Source organism: Ixodes scapularis, unplaced genomic scaffold (genome assembly GCF_016920785.2).
Source record: "Ixodes scapularis isolate PalLabHiFi unplaced genomic scaffold, ASM1692078v2 ptg001212l_1___fragment_1__unscaffolded, whole genome shotgun sequence".
NCBI lineage: Eukaryota > Metazoa > Arthropoda > Arachnida > Ixodida > Ixodidae > Ixodes > Ixodes scapularis.
The window spans coordinates 575687-596925 of record NW_024610117.1 but is presented as its reverse complement, the minus strand read 5'-3'; positions in this window follow the sequence as shown (position 1 = coordinate 596925).

The window sequence follows — 21239 nt, the reverse complement described above, 5'->3', positions numbered from 1 at the left end:
CAACCTGTGGTTTCTACCGTTCACCCCGCAGTAGTGATACGTGACTGCACGCCGGTACGATGCTCATTCAGATTGAAACGGGCAAGGGTGGGGATTGAACACAGGATCCCTGGGTACTGCAGCGCGAGCTTTTTGCTGCAGGTGCTCCGAGCAGATCTACAGCACGGTATGGACCGTTTTCGTTCGTTTTTGGGCCGATATGGCCTTAAAACTGTTCAGCTAGCTGTATTAAACAAAAATAAAAAAAAATAAAGCAAAATGAAAAAGTTCGCTAAACTGTGTCGATTTATTGACGTGTGTTTTTTTTTTAAATTCGCTTTGAAGTAGAAATGTAAAATCTGCAGCCAGGATCTAGGCAAAATTCTTGCACATGCTCCAGAGTGGAAGGTAGAGATGACTATTTTCTCAGTCGCGCGTGAATATGGGACGTAAAATGCGAAGGCGAGTAGCTAGGCCCGTTCTTATATCACTGTTCTTTTACGCTTAAGAGGGCACATCTGAGCTCCGTATTTCGAGGATGTCTCGGTGATTTACGGTAGTGTCTCGACACCATGACATGGCGCCTATGCACCATATGAAGCACGATTGGCCCGTTCACTCAATACTGCACCTCGACGTAAGCGGTGGCAAGGTAGCCCGGTGCAAGTCTTAAACCTACGGTGGAATATACCTATAAACATCACGATGATCATGCGCACCTTTCAGTATTAATACAAAGCACTGTCCTTCAGAAGGGCTTGCAAGCACTGTAGCAGCCGTGGTTTATTCATTAGGAAAGCAAGCACTGGTAGTATTGCGCTATGAGACCTGTGCTGATTTCCTTGCAGCCCTTCGCAGAGCAGTAAGGCATTTTCACTTATACTTTGGAAGCTCCACGTGAACGACTAACTTCTTTGCCTCCTAAAGCAATAGGCACTCACCGTGAGCATCTGTTTCATTACCTGGTACTAAAACCACTGAAGCTGGCGGTGGAGCAGACGATGTCCCAGATGATTTAGGAGATGATGGTGCTCATCCGGGCTAGCTAGCAGGGTGTCGAACCGAAATTTTTATCGGTTCGGTTCCGGTTTGGTTTCACGGCTTTCGGTTCGGTACCGGTTAAGTTCTGGGGAGCAAAAAATAACAGTTCAAACCGGTTCGAACCGGTTTGAACCACTAAATTCAGAATATATATTCCGCGTTTTTCTGGCAATATACACTATTTACGTCGTGAATCGATTAGCTATATAGTTTCTTCGATCGTCCGTGCAATTTACTTTTCTTTTAGGTAACAAAAATATTAATTTCAGTTATTTAATTTGCACGCAAGAGTAGAAGCAAATCTACATTAACACACATAACGTCGTGTTCACAGATCCCTTTGTTTACGAGTAAAATATATTTTGCCTGAATCGAAATGTTTAAGTACAAGAGTAAAAAGCTTAGCTTGTTGGTACATACCTGTAAATATATCAGCTTCTAATTTAGAACTATACTGTATTTTCTTGTCATTTCTTCGTGATTAAGTAAAATTCTAAAGTTCAAGCTCATCTATTTACACGGTATAAATTGTGGTCGCGAAGTAAGGTAGGTCGTTTAAAATACCCGTGATTGGTACAACTTTGTGTCGCAATATTAAAAGTGAAATTGTGTCATTGAACTAAGGAATTAATTACATCACATAAAATTATGAAATGAGCACCTCGTGGCCATATATATCATAAAATAAGGTTTACGAAATACATTTCACACTATATATGTACATGATGACGACCCTACTGAGCTAAAAGCAATGAAATTTTCAAAATGTAACAAAAGTTTTAGGATAATTCCTTCCAGTCTACTTTTTATAGAAACACCGAGCGGCAATCCAAATGCCTGTTGTTCTAACCAAACATTGTTTACACTCAGCATCGCATGCATGCGACTAATCATGCAGCAAGAAGTAATCGCAATTGTTCACACTAATCTATACGCACCTTCGAACTCAGATCAAATCTGGCCCAAAATAGCGCTTGTCCAAGTGAACACATTCTTATACAGAATAAGCTGGCATAGCCTGCCTGTTGAGGCTTGTTCTTGACAAGATGCCGGACAATTTAATTTGCAAATGAGCATCAGACTTGGTAATTGATGATTTTTACACGATAGCGTTAAGGAGCTCATGTTGCAGGAAATCCGATGCCGGTGGCGTGACTAGAAAATCTCTATTGGTCGATAGGTTCCTGACGTCAGAGCTACATATCCTCGCGCAAGTGTTTCAAACAACCCACAATGTTTACGTGAAACGTGACATCACGCGTGGAATGGGTGATTAATACATGACATGTAATGTGAATTAAAGGTCGCCGTATGTTTCAAATGATTTTACTTTTGAAAGTAATTCCTTTGCCTTAAAGAAAAAAATTAGAATTTTAGGCGGGATTCGCCCACGACCCTTTAGTTGCGAGTCAGACGCCACGCGAGGCACGCTTGCGCGGCAAATGAGATTGCGATGCACACGAGGCCCGTTGACGCTGTGGCGTTCCACTTTTAAAGACGAAGCTTAAGCGTCCTTTAAGCTTCTCTTTTGATAAGTAAAACAAAGTAGTATATCACGTTCTACTCGACATGGCAGCTACTTAATTCGACACTTTCTGACGGTTTGCGTGCGTAATCGTCATAGTTCCGACGCGCGCCCCTGTTTTTTTTTGTTTTGTTTTTTTCAGCCTACAGACCCATAAAAGTAATGTTCACCACATAAAATAGGCAATAACAGACTTTAATATGTTTGAGAAGTTAGATATGTGAGGAACACATAGTTATTTAAATTAGCTTCAAAATCAAGAAATGTATGTAAGGCCGTCCCATATCACTTACAACGTGCCTGTCGAGGATAAAAACGCCGGAAAAGATTGGCGGAACACCTTTCAAATAATTTGGGGGAGGGGGCATAGCTTTAGAGTGGTCGGCCCTCCGTTTATGTTGTCAAATATTCAGTTAGTAATTAAATACACTTTTTATTGATCAATAAATTTTACTTTATAAAGTTCTAATAACCGCTTGAGACCGACGCTGAAGGACAATACTCGAAACTACGCAGGCTGGGGAGTCTGCGTAAAAAGCGTTTTTCTGCTAGGCTGATTGGCAGTTGTGAAACATCGGATTGCAGGGTTCGCTAGGAAGGGCTTTGTGCTCACATAATGGATTGGAAGTCAAATACACGAAATGCTCAAAAAGAGAGAAATGATTAATGTTATTTTTTTCCAAATAATTCCTTGCAGCACGCCTCACTGCAAAAAGAGATGCGTAAAGATGCGCGCAATGAAATTCATGATTTTGCATAAATAACGCGAAGGACAGACGAAGATTCTTAAAATCTTAGTATAAATCACATTTAATCAGCTTGCATGAGCTCAGAGCTTTGCGAAATACTGCCTCGGGAGGCTAATGTTATATTTGGTTTTACCTGCACTTGTTTTGGGCCCTCACTTTACAACACTATCTGGAGTAGTCATGTGGTCTAACATTTCTCTAGGCTGCCGTATATCATCGTGAAACGGCTATAAATACTGCACAACTTTACAATTAGGACATTTATTGCTAGTGTTGCGAGCATCACATTTCAACAGAAAGCTGAACTATTTAGCATGGTATGCACGCGACGTCATCACACTATAGGCTAGTGGTCAGTCTGATTTCTTCTTGCTGAGAAAATCGAATTCGAGGGTGCAAAAGGCACGCTGCAGGAGGTTCAAGCTCAGTGAAAGCCAAGTATTTGAAAGCACGTATCATTTATTATTCGTAGTGCATCGTCGTGAGGAACGGCGCGAGCGTCCAGCACGACAAAAAAAAATGAAAGCCGTTTACAACTCCCTGTAACGCCGAATTAGAGCAGAGCTCTTGAGGAGGAGGGGAAGGTACGGGGTGGGGGGGGTCACGTGACCTTGGGGGGGGGGGGGGGGGGGGTCACGTGACTTGGGGGTCACGTGATCTGGGGGTTCACGTGACATCGGGAAGGGGGTCACGTGACCTGGGGGTCACGGGATCAGGGGGTCACGTGATCTGGAGCGCCACGTGACTTCGGGGCTTGCATGCAACTCAGGTTGCATACAACCTGAGTTGCTTGGGGGGGTCACGTGACCTCGGGGAAGGTCACGTGACCTGGGGGTCACGTGACTTCGGAGGGTTGCAAGCAACTCAGGCTGCGTGAGTTGCAAGCAACTCAAGCAACCTGAGTTGCTTGCAACTCACGTGCAACGACATACAATGACAACGACATACAATGTTAAGTTGCATGCAACTCGCGTTGCATGCAATTTGAGTTACCTGCAACGCGCGGTTGTGGCGACATGCACCACTAAGTTGCATGCAACTCAGTTTCCGGTTTCCAGGGTCACGCTTTTTGGTCTGCGACAAAGATGCAGGGAAGAGGAAGCTTTACAACACAGTATGCTTTTAAATCTCCACCCTCCCCCCACACATACACACAGACGCACTTCTTTATACAGCGGTGCTGTTAAGTGCTAGTTTCCCAGTGTCGTGTCCGTCAACAAACGAATGATGACACTAAACTCCGCCATCTATAAATGACGACGGCAACCAGACAACCGGCTTGCCGGTTGTCTGGTTGCCGCCGTCGTTCGTAGAGGGTGGCAACCCCTCCAGCCTTTCCACTCTGGCTTACCAACTTGCGGCCGGCCATTACTTCATTCCCACCATAGTAAAGCTGTATTGGTCGTCACCAGAGTGGAAAGACTGAAAGTATTCCTGAGGAATTACCTCTTTCGTTTGTGTCTGTTAATTTGACAATTTTATTTGACACTTGTTAACCGCAACCCTTCGTGGCTTTTATTTTGCACCCTGTGAAGTTCCAAGGGGTCATGAAACAATATCGGGTTGGAATGTTCATGACCTTTCCGAGGCGTACTGGTCCTCTGGCCCAAGTGTACTCGCACAGGCCGCCACTGATTCAGAAGATTCTTCGTCGTGGTGAAATTGCGAAAATTAAACGAGAATATTTCTTTTAGTCTTGCCGTCCCAAAGATTGATGACGTAATTGTGGGATCCAAACCACCCGCCTGTCGACAGTCGAGCGCGGCTCATGTATTGGACACGAGAACTGCGTCAGCAATGGACATCGGCTCGTAACAATCAATGCCTCGGTGGACACTCGGGCAGTGGCTCGTGTCCAACCACTGCGGTGATGAGAATAGCCCAACTCTAACAATACCTGTAGCTCAGCACGCGTTTTCGTCCTTTAAAACCCTAGCGCTGCGGTATGATTAACGTTGGCGACATAAGATAGGCACCAGGTCACGTGGCCGCTTCTGGCTCCGAGTTGAGGGGATGAACGATGCTCATATTTCTCTAACTGTTTGGCGACTGCTATTGCCTAAAAAAATAAGCAAAGCCAAGGTCAATTAGTTATTAGCTTGAGGGAGTGATCCTGAGTAGTATTTTGTAATGTATAGAAATATTTTTATAGCTCATTTGAGCAAAATACAGAGGGGGTCGAAACTTTGACAATATCTTGAGAACAACGCTCGTGTGAGATAATATTTACCGCGACGGCCAACGTTCGGCTGTTCCTCTGAGGTCACTAAAATATCCTATTTTCTTTTCAGGTATTCCTTCCGTACACACGTGCATTTCTATGTAACGTGATATTAATAAGTCGCATTTAGTCATTCAGAACTTCTATTCTCAAGGACATTTCTCGGATGCAGTTCAGCAACAACGAAAAAAATGTTTCGGTGCCTCAATAATGTAAAATTGTTCTTGCAACATTTCTTTTTGTACTTTCAATAAATAGTGTTAAGAAAGAACCCCTGACGTTGATAGCTTGCGGAAACATCCATAAGTTTTCCCCTAACAACAGATGCAGAAAAATAAAGGACAGAGACAGCTGTCGATATCTCCTCAACTCGCAATTTGAACCAGCGGCCACGTGATCTGACGCTAATTATATACCACCAGTGTTTGTCACAGTCATGCCCTCGGCGGCTAGGGTTTGGAAAGCTTGGGCTGAGCTTCAGATATTGTTAGAGTCGGGCTATTAATTATCATATTTTATTGACATGAGCCGTTACCCGAATGTTTGGCGATGCTGATTGTCATGAACCCGAGCACTCGAATAGGGGTTATCAAAATCGCTCAAGTCACGGTGTCACGTGACCCTCGGTGCGACATCGTGATGTCACGTTACGTGGTGCTGGAAGAAGCTTAATACATCTAATGACTTCCTCAAATTAAATCGATTTGGCGCAGTGAGTCACGTGACGTCACGAGGCCACGTGACATTACTTGACAACATGTATTGACCACATGACGTCACGTGACAACGTGACAACGTGACACTTGGTTAATCATAGTGCCAATACAAAGGTGCCACGAAAACCCACAATTTATAATACATTGCAATTCTGTATATGACGATTTGATCAATAGATAGAAATACAGCCGCCAATTGTTTATTCCCATAGGTTCATTTTGTGATACTAACAAAAAAGAAAAAAAAAAAGAAATATTTCCTTGAACCGTTTTGAACCGGTTACCGTTATATTTTTTTTCGGTTCGGTTCCGGTTCAGTTCCAAGATGGCGGCGAAGATTTAGGTTCGGTTCAGTTCCGGTTCGGCTAAAAATAACGGTTCCGTTCAGGTTTTCGGTTCGGTTCGGTTCCGGTTCGACACACTGCTAGCGAGAGGGCACGGAGGTGATCTGCTAGTGATGATGTTTAGAAGAGGAAACGCACAGGCCTTGTGTTCTACCTGGTATTGACAGAACATGAAGGAAGGGAAAGAACCAGTAAAATGAGAAGCGTTAACTCCTAACTAATTTATTTTGAAAGAGGAGAAATAAATAAGTGTCAGAAATTAACTTCACGTGAAAGCGAAAGATGAATGGAAAACAAAGATATAATATAACCTAGATATGCATGATTTGAGAATGAAAAAGAAAGAGAAGAAGAAGCCCTAGAAGAGAGAATAAAAACAAAAACAGTAATTAAATAGTCAGTTTGTTGACTCCAAGTGGGCCAAATTCACTCGCCGTCGTCGTTCACTAAGAAGGTCCCCATCGGCACTGAACGTTAGTGAGGGGTGGGTGAGACATTGCTGTCCTAAATAATACTTTTAAAGGCTGCAAAGATATGTCGAGTAGTCGGATATTGACATTTCGCGAGTATAGTTCTTCCAAAAAAAGTCGGTGAGCACTGGCAGGAAAGAGAGTGTGTAGGCCGCTGTCCTCCTTCGGTGGCGTGAAGGGAAAAAGTGTTCTCTAAGCTGATCTTTGATGCATCTTTTAGTGGGTCATATATAGCAACCGCACCAGGTTAGGAGATGTTATAAACTACCCCTTCCGTGCAGGAAACAAACTTGCTCTTGTGTTTCATGGGGCAAGAAGTCCTCGACGATTATCAAATACGTAGCCTACATTTGCACAAATCTTAGCTAACCTTTGAGGGGCAGAGAACTCTACTGGAACATCACACGTGTTGGCTACTTGTTTAAAATCGTGGGACAGTTGATGCAGGTACGGGACTGCTACCAGGCGCTTTTTTGTATGTTTTCTTTGGTGCTGCCATACCTTTTATCTTTCTAAAACAAGGAACCAATAACCTTTATGAGAACTGCCTGGAGTAAACCAGATGCTTCTAGGCATTCAAACTGCGATCTACAACTTTCCTTAACACCATGATAACAGGACTTCGCCAGGACCGAGCCCAGAGTGAAGATGGCTACGCTCTTTCTGACAAGCTCAGAATGAGAGGACGTGTAAGTCAGTATGCCTTTCTTTGACCGGGGACAAAAAGACAGGCATGGATGATTGGCTTGGGCTTATAAAGATATAAAAATATTGCAGGGTCCCATTTTTGAGCAGGGGCGGACAGTAATGTTATAAACAAAGTTTTGGAAAACTTTCATAGGTGCGCTTCAGGTCTAAAGTTTACGTTTTAGGAACCCAATGATGGGGCCCTGCAATTTTTGGTTCTTCCGTTATCAACCCAAGCCAATCACCCATGCTCGTCCTTTCCTCCCAGGGCGAAGAATAGCATACTGCCTTACACATTCTCTCATTCTAAGCTTGTTTAAAGGGAAATAGCCATTTCTGTTCTAGGATTGGCCCTGGAAAAGTCCTGTTAACATGTTGTTATGGAGAGTTGGGAATATCAGTTGAATTCCTTGAGGCATCTGGTTTTCCCCAGGCAGATCTCACAGAGTTTATTATGATGGAACTTAACACGGGACTAGGGTAGAAACAGAAGCTTAAAAGTAGAAGGGACAGAGACAAGGGAAGAAGAGAACGTCTCAAACGCAGCTAAAAGATTTATTTACTCCCACATCCTTTTAAACTCACAACCACAAGGTCACCCAAACACTCAACATGTCCCTTTCAAAGACACAACACACCAGAAAAAACAAACAAAGAAACCCAAAGACAACAAGGCAAAGGGACGCCCCCTCAAGCACTACTACGAACAGGGGCAAACCATCCACTTCTCCGGAAAGAAACACTTTTCCTTTTCCCTTTCCTTCTTTTTCTCTTTGTGTGTCACTAACACTACACCCACGAACCAACAAGACCCAAGACTTGAGTACAAAAACCAACGATCTCCGCGAACACAAAGAAAACTGGGAAGAATATCTCCAAACCGGAACAACAACCACAACAGACAGTTTATGTTTTTTTAAGCAAGGTTAAAGTTGATAGCAGTGCCTGACAAAACTTAAAAAAACAGCGCCCGGTAGTAGTCCTCACCTGCATAAACTGTCCCACAATTTGAAAGAAGTAGCCAACAGGTATGATGTTCCAATAGTGTTCTCTGCCCCTCAAGGGTTATCAAAGATATGTGCAAAGGTTGACTCAGTATTTGATAATCGTTCATAAACCGCGTGCCACAAGAAGCCCAAGAACGTGTTTATTTCCTTCACGGAAGGGGTAGCTTATAACGTCCCTCTATCTTCTGATGGTTGCTATATATAAGACAGGCTGAAAGATGTATGGGCGACCGGCTATGAGAACACCTTCATTTCCTTCACGCTACTGTAGGGGTGCACCTGCCTTCACACTGTCTCTCCACGCAGTGCACACCGAACTTCTGTGTCACAACTATACCAGGGAAATATAAAGATCGGACTATTCAAGATACCTTTCAGGCCTTAAGCACAAGAAATGAAATAGGAGAGCAATGCTTGAGCCATGCCTGTCTGACGTTTAGTGCGAAGGAGGTGGCCTTCTTAGCAAATGCCGACGGCGAGTAATTTTGGCCAGCCTGTGTCAACAAAGTGAGTTTCTAGTTATTTGTTTTGTTATTTCTTTCTAACGATTTTTTTCCCATTTGTCCTCTCGCTCGAGTCAATCATACCGAGCATATATTATCCTCTTTTTCTTTTTTGTTTGTCTTTACTTTCACTTGGGGTTAATTTCTGACATTAATTTTTTTCTCGTCTTTAAAGAAAAATGAGTTAAGAGTCAGCGCTCTGTTGTTCTACCTGTGCTTTCTCTTCTTCCGTGTCTGTTTTGTGTGCTGCTTTACAATGGTGGCTTGAAAGGAAGGTGTGCCGTGCGGGAGCGAAGGGCTTCACAAAGTTCCGATGAGAACGACTTGCCTGCAGACTGCAGTGCCCTCGCAGACGCGAATATTTTCATCGGAAAATACGCGCTGCGGGAAACACTTGTGTTGAAAGATCACATAGCTTCTTTATAGTTTAACTCAGATTTCTGTAACTACACGAATTGGGCACGTTTCTCCAATCAAACGAGTCGTGCGCCTCAGTACCGTGAAGAAAACGCCGCCAATACATTTTGGGGGACCGGTACGGGCGCTGCAGCCAACACGCGAGTTAAGCGGAGCTGAACACTTTGAGAGAGCTTAGATTACATAGAGATTCCAACTGATCATGGGTGGCCACGTAGTGTATGTGCCGTGTTTGCAGTACGAGCGGCGATGAGGTGACGAACACGTTGGTGGTCGTCTGTGAGTGTTTCAGCCTTCTGCCTGCTTCCCCCGTCGCTAGTTGAAAAGGCAGCGTCAACCTCACTTGCGACCGATCTTCCCTAGTGCCGTCCGCCATTAAATTGCAAACGCTCCCCATGGTTGTACACTCTAAGAAAAAAGGGTGTATACGGGTACTCCCCTCAGGGGAGTTAGACCGTGTCCCATATGTGACTCCCCTGGGGTGTTTGTGGGATCCTCTCAAGTTGGGGATTTGAACTACTCTCCAGAAATACGGGATCACTTAGCACCCCCCCTCAAAGTCCACGGGCCTGAACCGACACCCCTTACTTCGGGTGCTGTTTGGCGCCCTCTGTTACATTCAGGTACTTATGTTACACCCCCAATTAGATCAATTATTTGGAACCACTTTCAACTCTCAGGGAGTCAGCGGATCCCTTCTTAATAGGGTGCTTTTTGATGCCTTTTGTTACACGCAGGTACTCATGTGACACCCGTAAATTCAGGCATTATTTAGTACCGCTTAGAACTCTCAGGGAATTACTTGATACCCACTAAAGTGAGTGCTTTTTGGTGCCCTTTATAGGACCTAGAGACTCGCTTGATCCCCGTAATTGCGAGTGCCGTCGGACACTATACACAACCTCCGAGGTTTTCCGCGACTCCCCACTTTTGGGGTCCCTTTTGGACACCAAGGGTCTCGCGGAGCTCCAAATAGTGAGGGCACTTTTTCAGCCCCCAAGACTCAGCTAACTGGCTTCTTCAGGTGTGCTGGAGGGGCGATGATTCCTGAGGGCAGCTGTCATACGAGAGAGTTCTGAATGCTTTGCGTGTCAAGTTCCTGAAGGAGGCACTTCGAGGAGGTTTCAGGGATAAGAGAATAATGCTCACGGGCAATGTGCCGGCATCAAAATTTAACTAAAACTTTTAGAAACACATAATCCAGACATCTAAAAAAAGTCCTGCCAGTCATGTCAGCCAACAATATTGTCAAACACGTTTTTATTGTAAAATCCAAAAACTTCAGAAAGGTCGAAACATTAAAAAAATAGTAATTAGTAAAAGCTTGTAGTCGGCCAAGAAGCTTCAGGGCAATCCTTTCCAGTGGTGTTTCTTTCAGCCCGATCGTGCGCTTAAAAAGAGCCAAGGTGGACTTGATCCCTGTTGCATATTTAATATCAAAAGTCCAATAGATCATGAGGCAGAAGCCATAGATAAGGTCACCAACATCCACCGACAGGTCCTCCACCTGGACTTGGACAGCTGCAGAATAGAAGATGTCCTCTGTAGAGAACAGGACCGTCGGATGAGTTTATCTTTCGCCTGGAACCTGCAATATAATAAAGTACCACAATTAAAAAAAGGTATGCAAACATGGTTCATGATTATACGTTCTATTATTTTTCATATTTAGATATAATAATCAGAGATTGCCTGCTTTCGTGTGCAGTGTGAGTGCATAATTGTTCTTTTAATGTCACGTAATGATTTCGATGTTCGCTGCCATTAACTTTGCATAGACTCTTGAGGCTTTTCACGATATGGTTACATATCACAAGATGAAGTGAACAGGTAGTGTTTAAATTATTTTTACATAAATGTGACCTTAATGTCCCTAGTACAAAGCGGGCAAATGTTTAGGTGATGCATATAATTCGAATATGAATTTAGCTCAATTTGACCCAATTAGTGCAACGCCAATTCTCGAAACGCCGCACAAGATTTGGTCACGTACTAAGCTAGAAAACTGGGCCAGTTTAACTTCGCAATTTGTCAGGGCTCATAAGGAACCCTGCCGGGCACGCGCAGGAAAAAGAAATATTGTCCTGCGCAGATCACGTTTTCGATTTAAACAGTGTTATGAGCTGCGTCATTCGCTTGGAGCGCTCTGTGAGGACGACGACACGGGTTTCGCTGTATTTTTGAGATGGGTAGGGTTTCTTGATCGGTTGCTTTAGCTACTCTGAGATGATTTAGGAATAGCGAGGTGTCCTTTGTTAGCCCACCTTCTCCATGTGCAGTTCGAGGATCTGCTAGGACTTTGGCTCGAAAAATACAGTGAGGCTTTCATAGGGCATCTAATCACTGCGCTACTCAAATTCGTTGAGAATCTATGGAAACAAAAATTATTGTCTGAAATTAATATTGTTCTTAGAAATAATTAGTATAGATTTGAAGAAGCGCAAAAGGTTGAATATAGTAGATGTTAAGCATAGAAAAAACAAGTACCCTAGTGAATAAAACAACAACCTCTTCGCATTCCCTCAAAGTCCTGAAGAGATCAACAATGATAGACATTTCTTTGCCGTAATGCAAGTGGAAGTTATACATGTCCCAGTAACGTTCAGCGCCTGGCGAGAGTCCGTTTAGCGCATAATCAAAGGAGTTCGCTATTGCCGGAGAATATGAAGGAACCTCTTTGCCTCCGTGGCTGGAGTAATAAATTGGGAGTGTGAATGCCTTTTGGCTGATATCATCTACACATCAAGGTTGATTTAAAATCCTGAATTGTATATTGCGCCGTTTACAACAATATTTATCGAAAGCAAAATATATCCTTTGGCATTTTTTATATATTTTTATGGTAATAAGCGAAACCGGTAATCAACTAATTAACACAGTAAAACAATTTAATCGTGTTAACATTTTTTTTACCCACGTTTAGCCTTATTAGTAACCAAGCGGTTGAGATGCTTTGAAAGACTAATGCATGAATGGTTTACTGAACTTCCCCTGAGAGATTTAAATAAGAATTTTCTAGACAAGCCAATATCTATGTTAATATTACGGTATTTAACATTTGTCAAGTTAAATAAATATTCCGGGAATATTCCTGCTTGCAACATGAGCTAGCCAATTTTGTCAAGTTGTTTATTATGCGACTTTCCTTTTCGAACACGAGTTATTCGACTATAACACCAGTCAATTGCAGACTATTCCAATGGCCTTAAATATAATTTTACGGAATCAATACGCTTTAAGCAATTTTCACTAAGAGAAATATGAAGAGCCACATCTTACCTGAATCATCAGTCTCGTTGACGAGCTGCTTGAGGGCCGATTGTAAAAACGTTTGGCGTGCTCCTTTCTCTGTTCGACTGCGACCAACAACGATACTTTTTGTAGATGTCTTGTAAGTCACGAACAAGTGACACCGGCGCACGCCGTTGAAGGTAGGACGGGAGGAGGAAGCAGACGGATTGCTGGAGAGGAGAGGAGGGAACATCCCCTCTCTCCACCATTCCGCCTGCTTCCCCCTCCCCAGCGAACTTTTCCCTCGCCCTGAACTCTTAACCTCTAGTGGTTGCTTTTTTAAAATTTTTTATAACATACTGTTTTCTTGTTTTTTTTACGACACACAAAGTCGTACCACGTCACCGGTGACGCCATACGGCCGGGTACGGGATGATATGGCTGTGAACCGGACTTTAGAGGAAAGTCAATGCTCATCCAAGGGCAGAAGGGAACAACAAACCTGTCGAGTCCGTCCTTCCCCTAGCTTAGCGAAATCGGGTTGGAGGACGTAAGGGATTATAGAGGAGCGGCCGGGTGCTGGCGCACCTGCCTCCATTGTGAGCGTACGCTGGGAAAGCTTCAGCGAAAACATTTTAGAGCCTCGGGAGAAATCACCTTGACGTTAGTTTTCATGATTACTTCGTCTTCTGTAGGCCGCGCTCTGTATTCTCCATAGTTATTTTTTGGGAGAGCAGTGCAATTAATAAAACATTGACCAGACTTGTTCTGACGTTTTGTATATGGAGCCACGCCTGCGTAAAAAAAAAGAAAAAAAAAGAAAAGCTCTTGCCTTGAGAAGCGAATATTTATGGATTTATGGAAGTTTTTAAAATTATTTTTAGCTTTTATTAATTATTACAAGAATTATTTTTGTAGAATTACTGAGTTACATCCCGGCCACTGCCCGTTTGGATTTGGATTATCATCGTACAGGAGTGCGATAAAGGGACCATAAAACTGCTTCCTACTATCGTCGGATACCCCCAGTTTATAACCTATCAAACACTTATTAGCTTTTCTGGCCACGCACGTGTAGTCGCAAAAAAATGCTGAATAAAAACAACTTGCTCTTGCACTTTGAATCGAAAAAGCGGCCACGAGTTTGAGACTATGAGCTGTGTTGTCTGTTTGTTTTTTTTCTATTTTCTTCGTCCCAGAGTTTACAAATGCAGCATGCTCTTTTCCAACCAGCTCGCCTGCCCTATGTATTTCTCTCAGATGATGTGTCGTGAATGATCATTACGGCAATGCGCAGCGGTTGTCAATAAACGGTGCACGCGCCGCACTCCGCACTCCGTACATTTGGCTGTTCCTGCCGTCACTGCAGTGATTGGGCTCGAGCCAATATTTGAATGTCCCGCAAGGCATCGACTGAGGCTAAGCCCAAATGCAGTGCCAACGCCGTGCTCAAGTCCAACACATGAACCCCATTCAAATATCAGTCACGACAGTTCAGAAGGTATAGCCGTGGTATATCAACATCTAGGTTTCCCGAAACTGCGTCAGCAAGCTTTGCGTGGGAGCGACTGGAAGAGAAGTTCGTTTGTACTTTTGAAACTAAACGAAGAAAAAAAAAAGCAAAGTTCAGAGGCACTGTATGTGAGAATACAGTTCACATACTTCTGTCAGCATTCTTGTTTGAAGTGCTTAATCTTTAAGTTCAATATCGTTTCATGGCAAAATTTATTATTATTGCATGATGAACGTTAAGATCCCACGTTAGCTTCCGCGCTGCGGTGGCAAAACTGTCCGTCTACAGTAGGGACAGTTTCAATTTAGAACAACTTTTCACTGCCTAGACCTCCTCACAGAAAATATGTCCTTTTGAGTTTGCGACATGTCAAATAGAGTGCATTGCAGCAAACACCCGAAAACATAAACTGAATTTTTTCAACTTAATCACGGTGTTGTTTTTGTTTTGTTCTTGGAGCATGTGCTTCGAACTTTCGATGAATGCGTGGCATTCCTAAATTGCTGTAAAAAAAGCATCTGAATAGCTGGTCATCGCACTAAAGCGAAAGGTTCTAAAAATAATGGCGTAAAGTACGCAGAAAACATTACGTCATCCAAATTGCCTCCTTTCAGCGGACACATAAGAAGCCTTGTTTCTTATAATGAACGCCGTGTAAATATTCTGATATTTCCCATCTCTTATGACAGCTTATACCACCAGAAATAATAGGCGAAGCTAAAGTAGTAGAGACAGTGTATGAAGCTCACAAGTAGCACAAAATTAGATTATTTTATTTGTATTTTAACATGGTTGTTTATGGGGTCCTTTGAGTGGCAGAAAGAAAGTATGGGACGGCCCAGTACCTCAAATGAAATAACAATCAATATATTGCCCACAAGCAGTGCCCATAATGGACGGAGTGACGTTGATCGGCCGCTACAGGAGGCATCTCTCTCGAAAGCAGTAGTCAAAAAATGTGAGCTTGACCCACTTCGGGCCTTTATGCTGAGCAGGTGCTGGACAGATCCACCGTGCATGCTGCATTGTTCATACAGGCTGGAGGGCCCCTCGCGCGTTCCCCCCAGGCGACGGGAGAATACAAGTCTGAGCCGAACGCTCACTCAGCGGTCGGGTATGTCAGCCGAGCGCTGCGCCATTCTTGTTGTCCCCATCGGTGTAGTTCTAAAATAAGCCACTTGGGAAAATACCCGCATTATTATTTTCCCACACGGTCATTATGTCGTGGTTGTAAACACATATGACCTCGAAAAGTCTTATCTGAATCAAGAGGTGTCCTCACTAAACAGGACAGTCTTCAACTTTCGTCAGGATTTTTTTTTCTCTCCGCTGGTGCGTACGCAAAGCGGAACGACGTCCAGGGAGGACATTTGCATGTGCTCCCATGAGGCTTGATGTATTTTATGGCAAAAATCAAAATAAACTGTATTCTGTGCCGACATTTTTTTTACGCAAGACAGTAAATCCTAGTAAATATAACATGTAAAACGGTTTCTTATTGCTCTGGGACGATGTTATCGCTTGAGCAGTTGTAGTAGATTGGTGTTTTATGGCGCAACAGCAACATCGCTTGAGAGTTTGAGCAATTCAGGCAAATGTTATCTGTGCACAAATCTACCATTCTAGAAATAACTGGTGCAACCTGACCAAAAGCGAGGTTCGGGAATTTTCAGGACGAAACAATACTCTCATTAGAAAGGAGAGGAAAGAAGCGTCCCAGAACGACTTCGGGGGCCAAAGATAGCCAACAATAAGCACAAAGGGATGTTGGGGGTCACTGCAGCTCAATGGAGCCAATGGGATCTAGCTTTCATAATCGAGGGAGTGCCCGCGCTCGCTTGAACACGTACTTACAAATCTATCTCTTGCACCGGCGATTTTATAAAATGGACCACTGTGGAATACGCCCACAACTGTTGAAACGATTGCAATTTTTAATAATTAAAAATAATCATATTTCTTATCTTGGTTGCAACACCACAGCAAAGAGGTTGCCCGTTGTCGAGGCCAAACTTAGTGATGGGTTCCTAGTTAATGTGACTTAGGGATTATTCATAAACAGCCTGCTCCCCGACTCGTTGAGGAAGGGCGTTCTGTTAACGTTATAATATTGAACGGGACGCAGAAAAGACGGTGGGCGGACATGAACGCCAGAGAAGCGGGGAAAAGTGAACTTGCGGGGCTCGGGCCCTTTGTTTCTCTTGGGGAATGCTCGCCTGCAGGCCACCTTCTATCGTCGAGGAGCACCTTCCCTGTGCTGCATGCCGCGCCCCCACGTTGTAAGCTTTTTTTCCAAGCCGTGACTCATCGAAAACTTAGAGAAACAAGCCCTAACAGACCCCGGAATCGTGAAGCAAAAAATAAAAAAACACAACCATGCAGAAAAAAAAAAAGTAATGTTTTGCATTTTGGACACTTTATTCCCTAAAAATGGCCCCAACCACAACTTTAGAGTTGCTTGTGAACACGTTTAGCTATTTCAGAGATCGTTGTATTGGTCTTGACATTTCTTTTATGCTCATTTAATTTGTCGTTAATGCGTCTTTATGTTTGACCTACATACGTAGACCCACAAGCTAGAGATATTTCATACACGACACTGGTCCTGCAACAAACTGATTTTTCAAGGTGAGCCTTTTGCACTCATTCGTACCCACGTGGAATGGCGTCATCCTGTTCTACTTGAAAACCGAAATAGACACAGGTATCTACACCGAAGCCATTCGCATAAAAACAGGCGCACAGGTTTAACCTATTTGTCTGGGTTCTGTAAATAGTATTTTTAAGGTCGATCCCCCTTTCATCTTCCCTTTTGTGTCTGAACGTGTGTGTGTGTTCGCATTCTTTCACCACAGCATCATAGGGAATGGTTTTGTGCGCCTCATGCAGATGGCGTCACGAAAACTCACCCGGATGCACCCAGATATCCGTCACACCGGCCGCCGCGCGTGGTTTAAAGACCTGAGATATTACCGTTTTTTCCTTTGCATTTTACGAATCGAAATTGCGATATTTATAAAAAAAAAAATAGACGTGAGTTTTATTATTTTTTTTTTAAGATAAACGATACAAATATTACGAGCTACAAATTCCTTCAGCATTTAAATCATTGCATCACCCCTTTAAATATTCTTGTTTTCGATCCACCACCCAACCCGTCTCACGTTGTATTCTTACCTCTATTTCGTTCGGATCTCTCGTACAACAGGGACATAATAAACGAAAACGACCTAAACTCCGCTCGCAGTTTCCGGCAGGGCCGTAAGCATGTCGAAACTGGAACACACAAAATGTAATTTACGGAATGGCGTCTCGGCCCATCAGGCAGTGGGTCAGAGCCGTACATGAAGCAGTCAAGAAACTTTTCAAACTGGCAAAATGAAAAAAAAAAGATGGCTCCCAGAAATTTTTACTTTAAAATATCCTAACGCGAACAGAAGGGTCATCATACCAACTGAAAAATTCCGACGATGTCCTGACTCCCCAGCACTAGTAACTTCGGTTGAGCGAGTTAGGGCGCTGTGTAACAAAAACGTTGTGGAAAGTTGTGCCTCGAATGAGTATGTTCGCGGGCTTTCTATTTCGCAATTTATTTGTACGATATATAAAACGCGGCATAAATTTAATATTGGTTGAACTTTGAGAGTTCGCAAATACGTTGTGCCCGCGGAACATCAAATCTAGAATAAATATTGTCTCCACGCTTTCTCCGCGATTTTATTTTTTTGCTATATATTTCCTATGTTAAAAGCTTTTCGGTCGCCAGCGCGTGCAGCTGACTAAATTGGTTGTCACCGGGCTGCACCATTCAGTGTCTCCCACCGCTAAACAAAATAATGGCGAGATATTTTTATTTTCGTTTTAGTTACCCAGATTGTCTCACATTGGTTTGTGTCCTCTATCTTATCGGATCAGACCTGCGACAAAAACATTTGTATCAGAACCGTAAACAAAATCGATCTAAACCTCCTTTGAAGGTTACGTGCTGAATCGTAAGCTTGTACAAACTCCAACTCGCAAAATGTAAGTCACGACATGGTGTGTCGGTCTGTCGACCTGCCCGCCAGCGCCCTCCATGAAACAGTCACGTAACTTCTCGAACTTGGAAGTAAATAAGAAAACGTAAAAAAACAAAACGAAGAAAAAGGGGACGTCAACAATTTCAACGAATCTATGAAGCAAAAAAGAAAAAAAAAAGAAGTAAAGTAAAAGCATAAACTCCAGGGTTGGATTTAACTTTCAGTCATCCACTCTCCCCTTCGCAAAGGAAGCCTGGCCCGAGGGCAGGCTTCCTTGCCCATAATCCTTTCGAATCCCCAAGGAACTCTTGTAGCACCCTAATCTCTTTCCCCTTGCTCGCTCCTTCTATTCGAGAGAGGATATTCCTTCTGAAGGGGTGCTAGCGCACGCTGTGGGTGTTGTCACGCCGTCTAACTCCCTCGAACTCCCCTCCTTTCTGAGAGTGTAGATGGACCCTGTCTACAATATAGGCTTTTTCAAATATTTTCATCGCGTCACGAGCCCCTCTTTGTCATTGTGGGCCTACTGCGGCCTTCACGATTCCCCTTTCAGTCACTATAGTTTTACCTTATAGATCATCTTTTTTTTTTCTAACAAATATCACTAGATTTTTACTTCTGTTTGAGTTCCAAACAAAAACAAAGATGGCTGCTGGCGTCTACGTTGAGCAAAATTAGAAACCGTGCAACTCATTTAGCTTCTTATATCTATATGAGTGCGAGTAGTTTAGCGTTTAGCGACATATTCGAAGGAATATCACATCCGATGTAGTTTGCAGTAAACGATTTCCGCATGTGCAGGCCTTCGGAAGCGCTGTGCGGGCGCTTGTTTTTGTAGCGGGAATGGCGTAAGCCTAGCGAGCCACGTACTACGCTACTTTGCTTGACCTTACTTGATGTGTTCGGTTATGTGGTTTGACAATGAATACATGTGTCAGTTCTCGTAAAAGCCGCCCCGCTACTTTGAGAATTGTGCAAACATCGTAATTCCGACCATAGTGTTAGTACTGCATGGTAACCTACACAGGCGAGAATTCGCGGGCAGATAGACACTTTCCGAAAGCCAGTCTACCCAGCCTATGCAGTGCGAAACCCGACACTCTGATGGCGACACTACACAACTTCTCAACACCAGAAAACGCGAACGTCTTCGAAAGCATGGAGATGAAAGCGGAAAATATGTTTATCCTTTTACGGCATTTTCGAATCCCGAAATGGAGGTTTAGCCGAGCATGACCTTCTTTTCAGCTCCATTAGAGCTGTTGTGTTGTGGCCACAAGTAAATCTGACTTTTTAAATGGGTTTGTTAGCTCTAGAAAATGGGGTGTTCCTTTTGCATCATGGTTCTTTAGGTATATATGTTTCCGTCATTTCGCTTCGGAAGGCCTCTAGGTATTATGTTTTAAGCAGTGATCCTGGCTTGCTGATGCGAATATCTTATGGTCGCGTTTAGTGTGTGTCATGACGACCATCCAACTTGCTCTCGAACACTATGGGAGAAAACATTAAGAAGAGAAAATATGAAAGTACGACATATGTATTTTCATTCGTTTTCGTTTATTTTTCGTTGCCTTTTACAGTGTGCATCGGCAGACGCAGAAGAAGCTTTTATTTGACCTTGCGGCGTGTTACGATAGATTCCTAGAACGCCGTTTCATAGTTGTGTATTGTGAGAGTGCATATGGTTTAGGAATATCTCTTCACAAGAACGCCATAAACTTCCCGGTGTCCGTGTGAGGTAGAACAGCAGAGGGAAGCAGGCGATGGCAGACGCGGACACACCGCCTTCAATGCCATGTTTTATGGGCGTTCAAGGTGGTATGGTTCTAGTAGGAGACGACGAAGTAATCTGCCGCGCGTCTGCCCGCACGACCAGCAAACTATAAGACGGCAGACTAGACGCATCGGACGTCATGACAGGGAGATGTTAAACTTGCGAACGTGTTCAGCCGAGCAGCTAAGCCAGTCCAGTAGTAATGGGCGGGGCACCGTTTATGAGCGTGGCGAAAGGTGGTGGTGAACCCCATCTAAACTGCGTCTAGCGTCCTAAATATTGCTCTGTTTTTTTATGACATTTTTTAATACCCGTCCCATATACGCCATGAAAATATTTTTTTAGTGCCCTTTTAATGGTTTTTTATACCGGATTTGCTGCCGTGCGCAATCAACACGTGCTCAACTCTGAAAAGAAAGCGAACTTTTTGGTGCGCGCGTCCGCTTTGACCAAGAACATGAACCACGCAGAGAATACGGCGTAGTACGGCTTTCCTCCTCACCCTGTCACTGCCGTCTCGTGGATTTTGTTCTTTTCGGGAGGTTGGGGACCGTCAGCAGCAACGGAAGCCTTGACGAGCCAGAAGAGAGCAGTAACGGCCTGCTTTCCATTATGAGCACGCTCCAACGCTTTGTGCGGGAAGGCTAATGGAGGGTGATTTCACACTTTACAAAAGCGACTTCAAAGCGGCCCGGAAGCGGATAAAACACCACCTCCTCCGCCCAGCAATTACCGCGCATGTCCTGTGAGGACAGCCCGCAAGTTACGCTTTTGTAACATGGAGTGTGTCTTTCTCAGGCTAGTGCAGAATGGGTCCTCAACAATTTATAAGGTTGTACACGAGGAATTCCCGTGAGAGTCGCAGGTGGCTATTCCAGGCCGCAAACGAGGCGCTAATTGGCTTCAGGCACTTCTATCTTGTGCTTCTGACGCTCTCACAAATGGTTTGGCCCTAGTCATGGTAGTCGAGGTCATTATGGGAGGTAAGAACTTTCAATGAACAGATTGAGCCGTACGATTTGAAGTACTGCATGTCCCGGGTT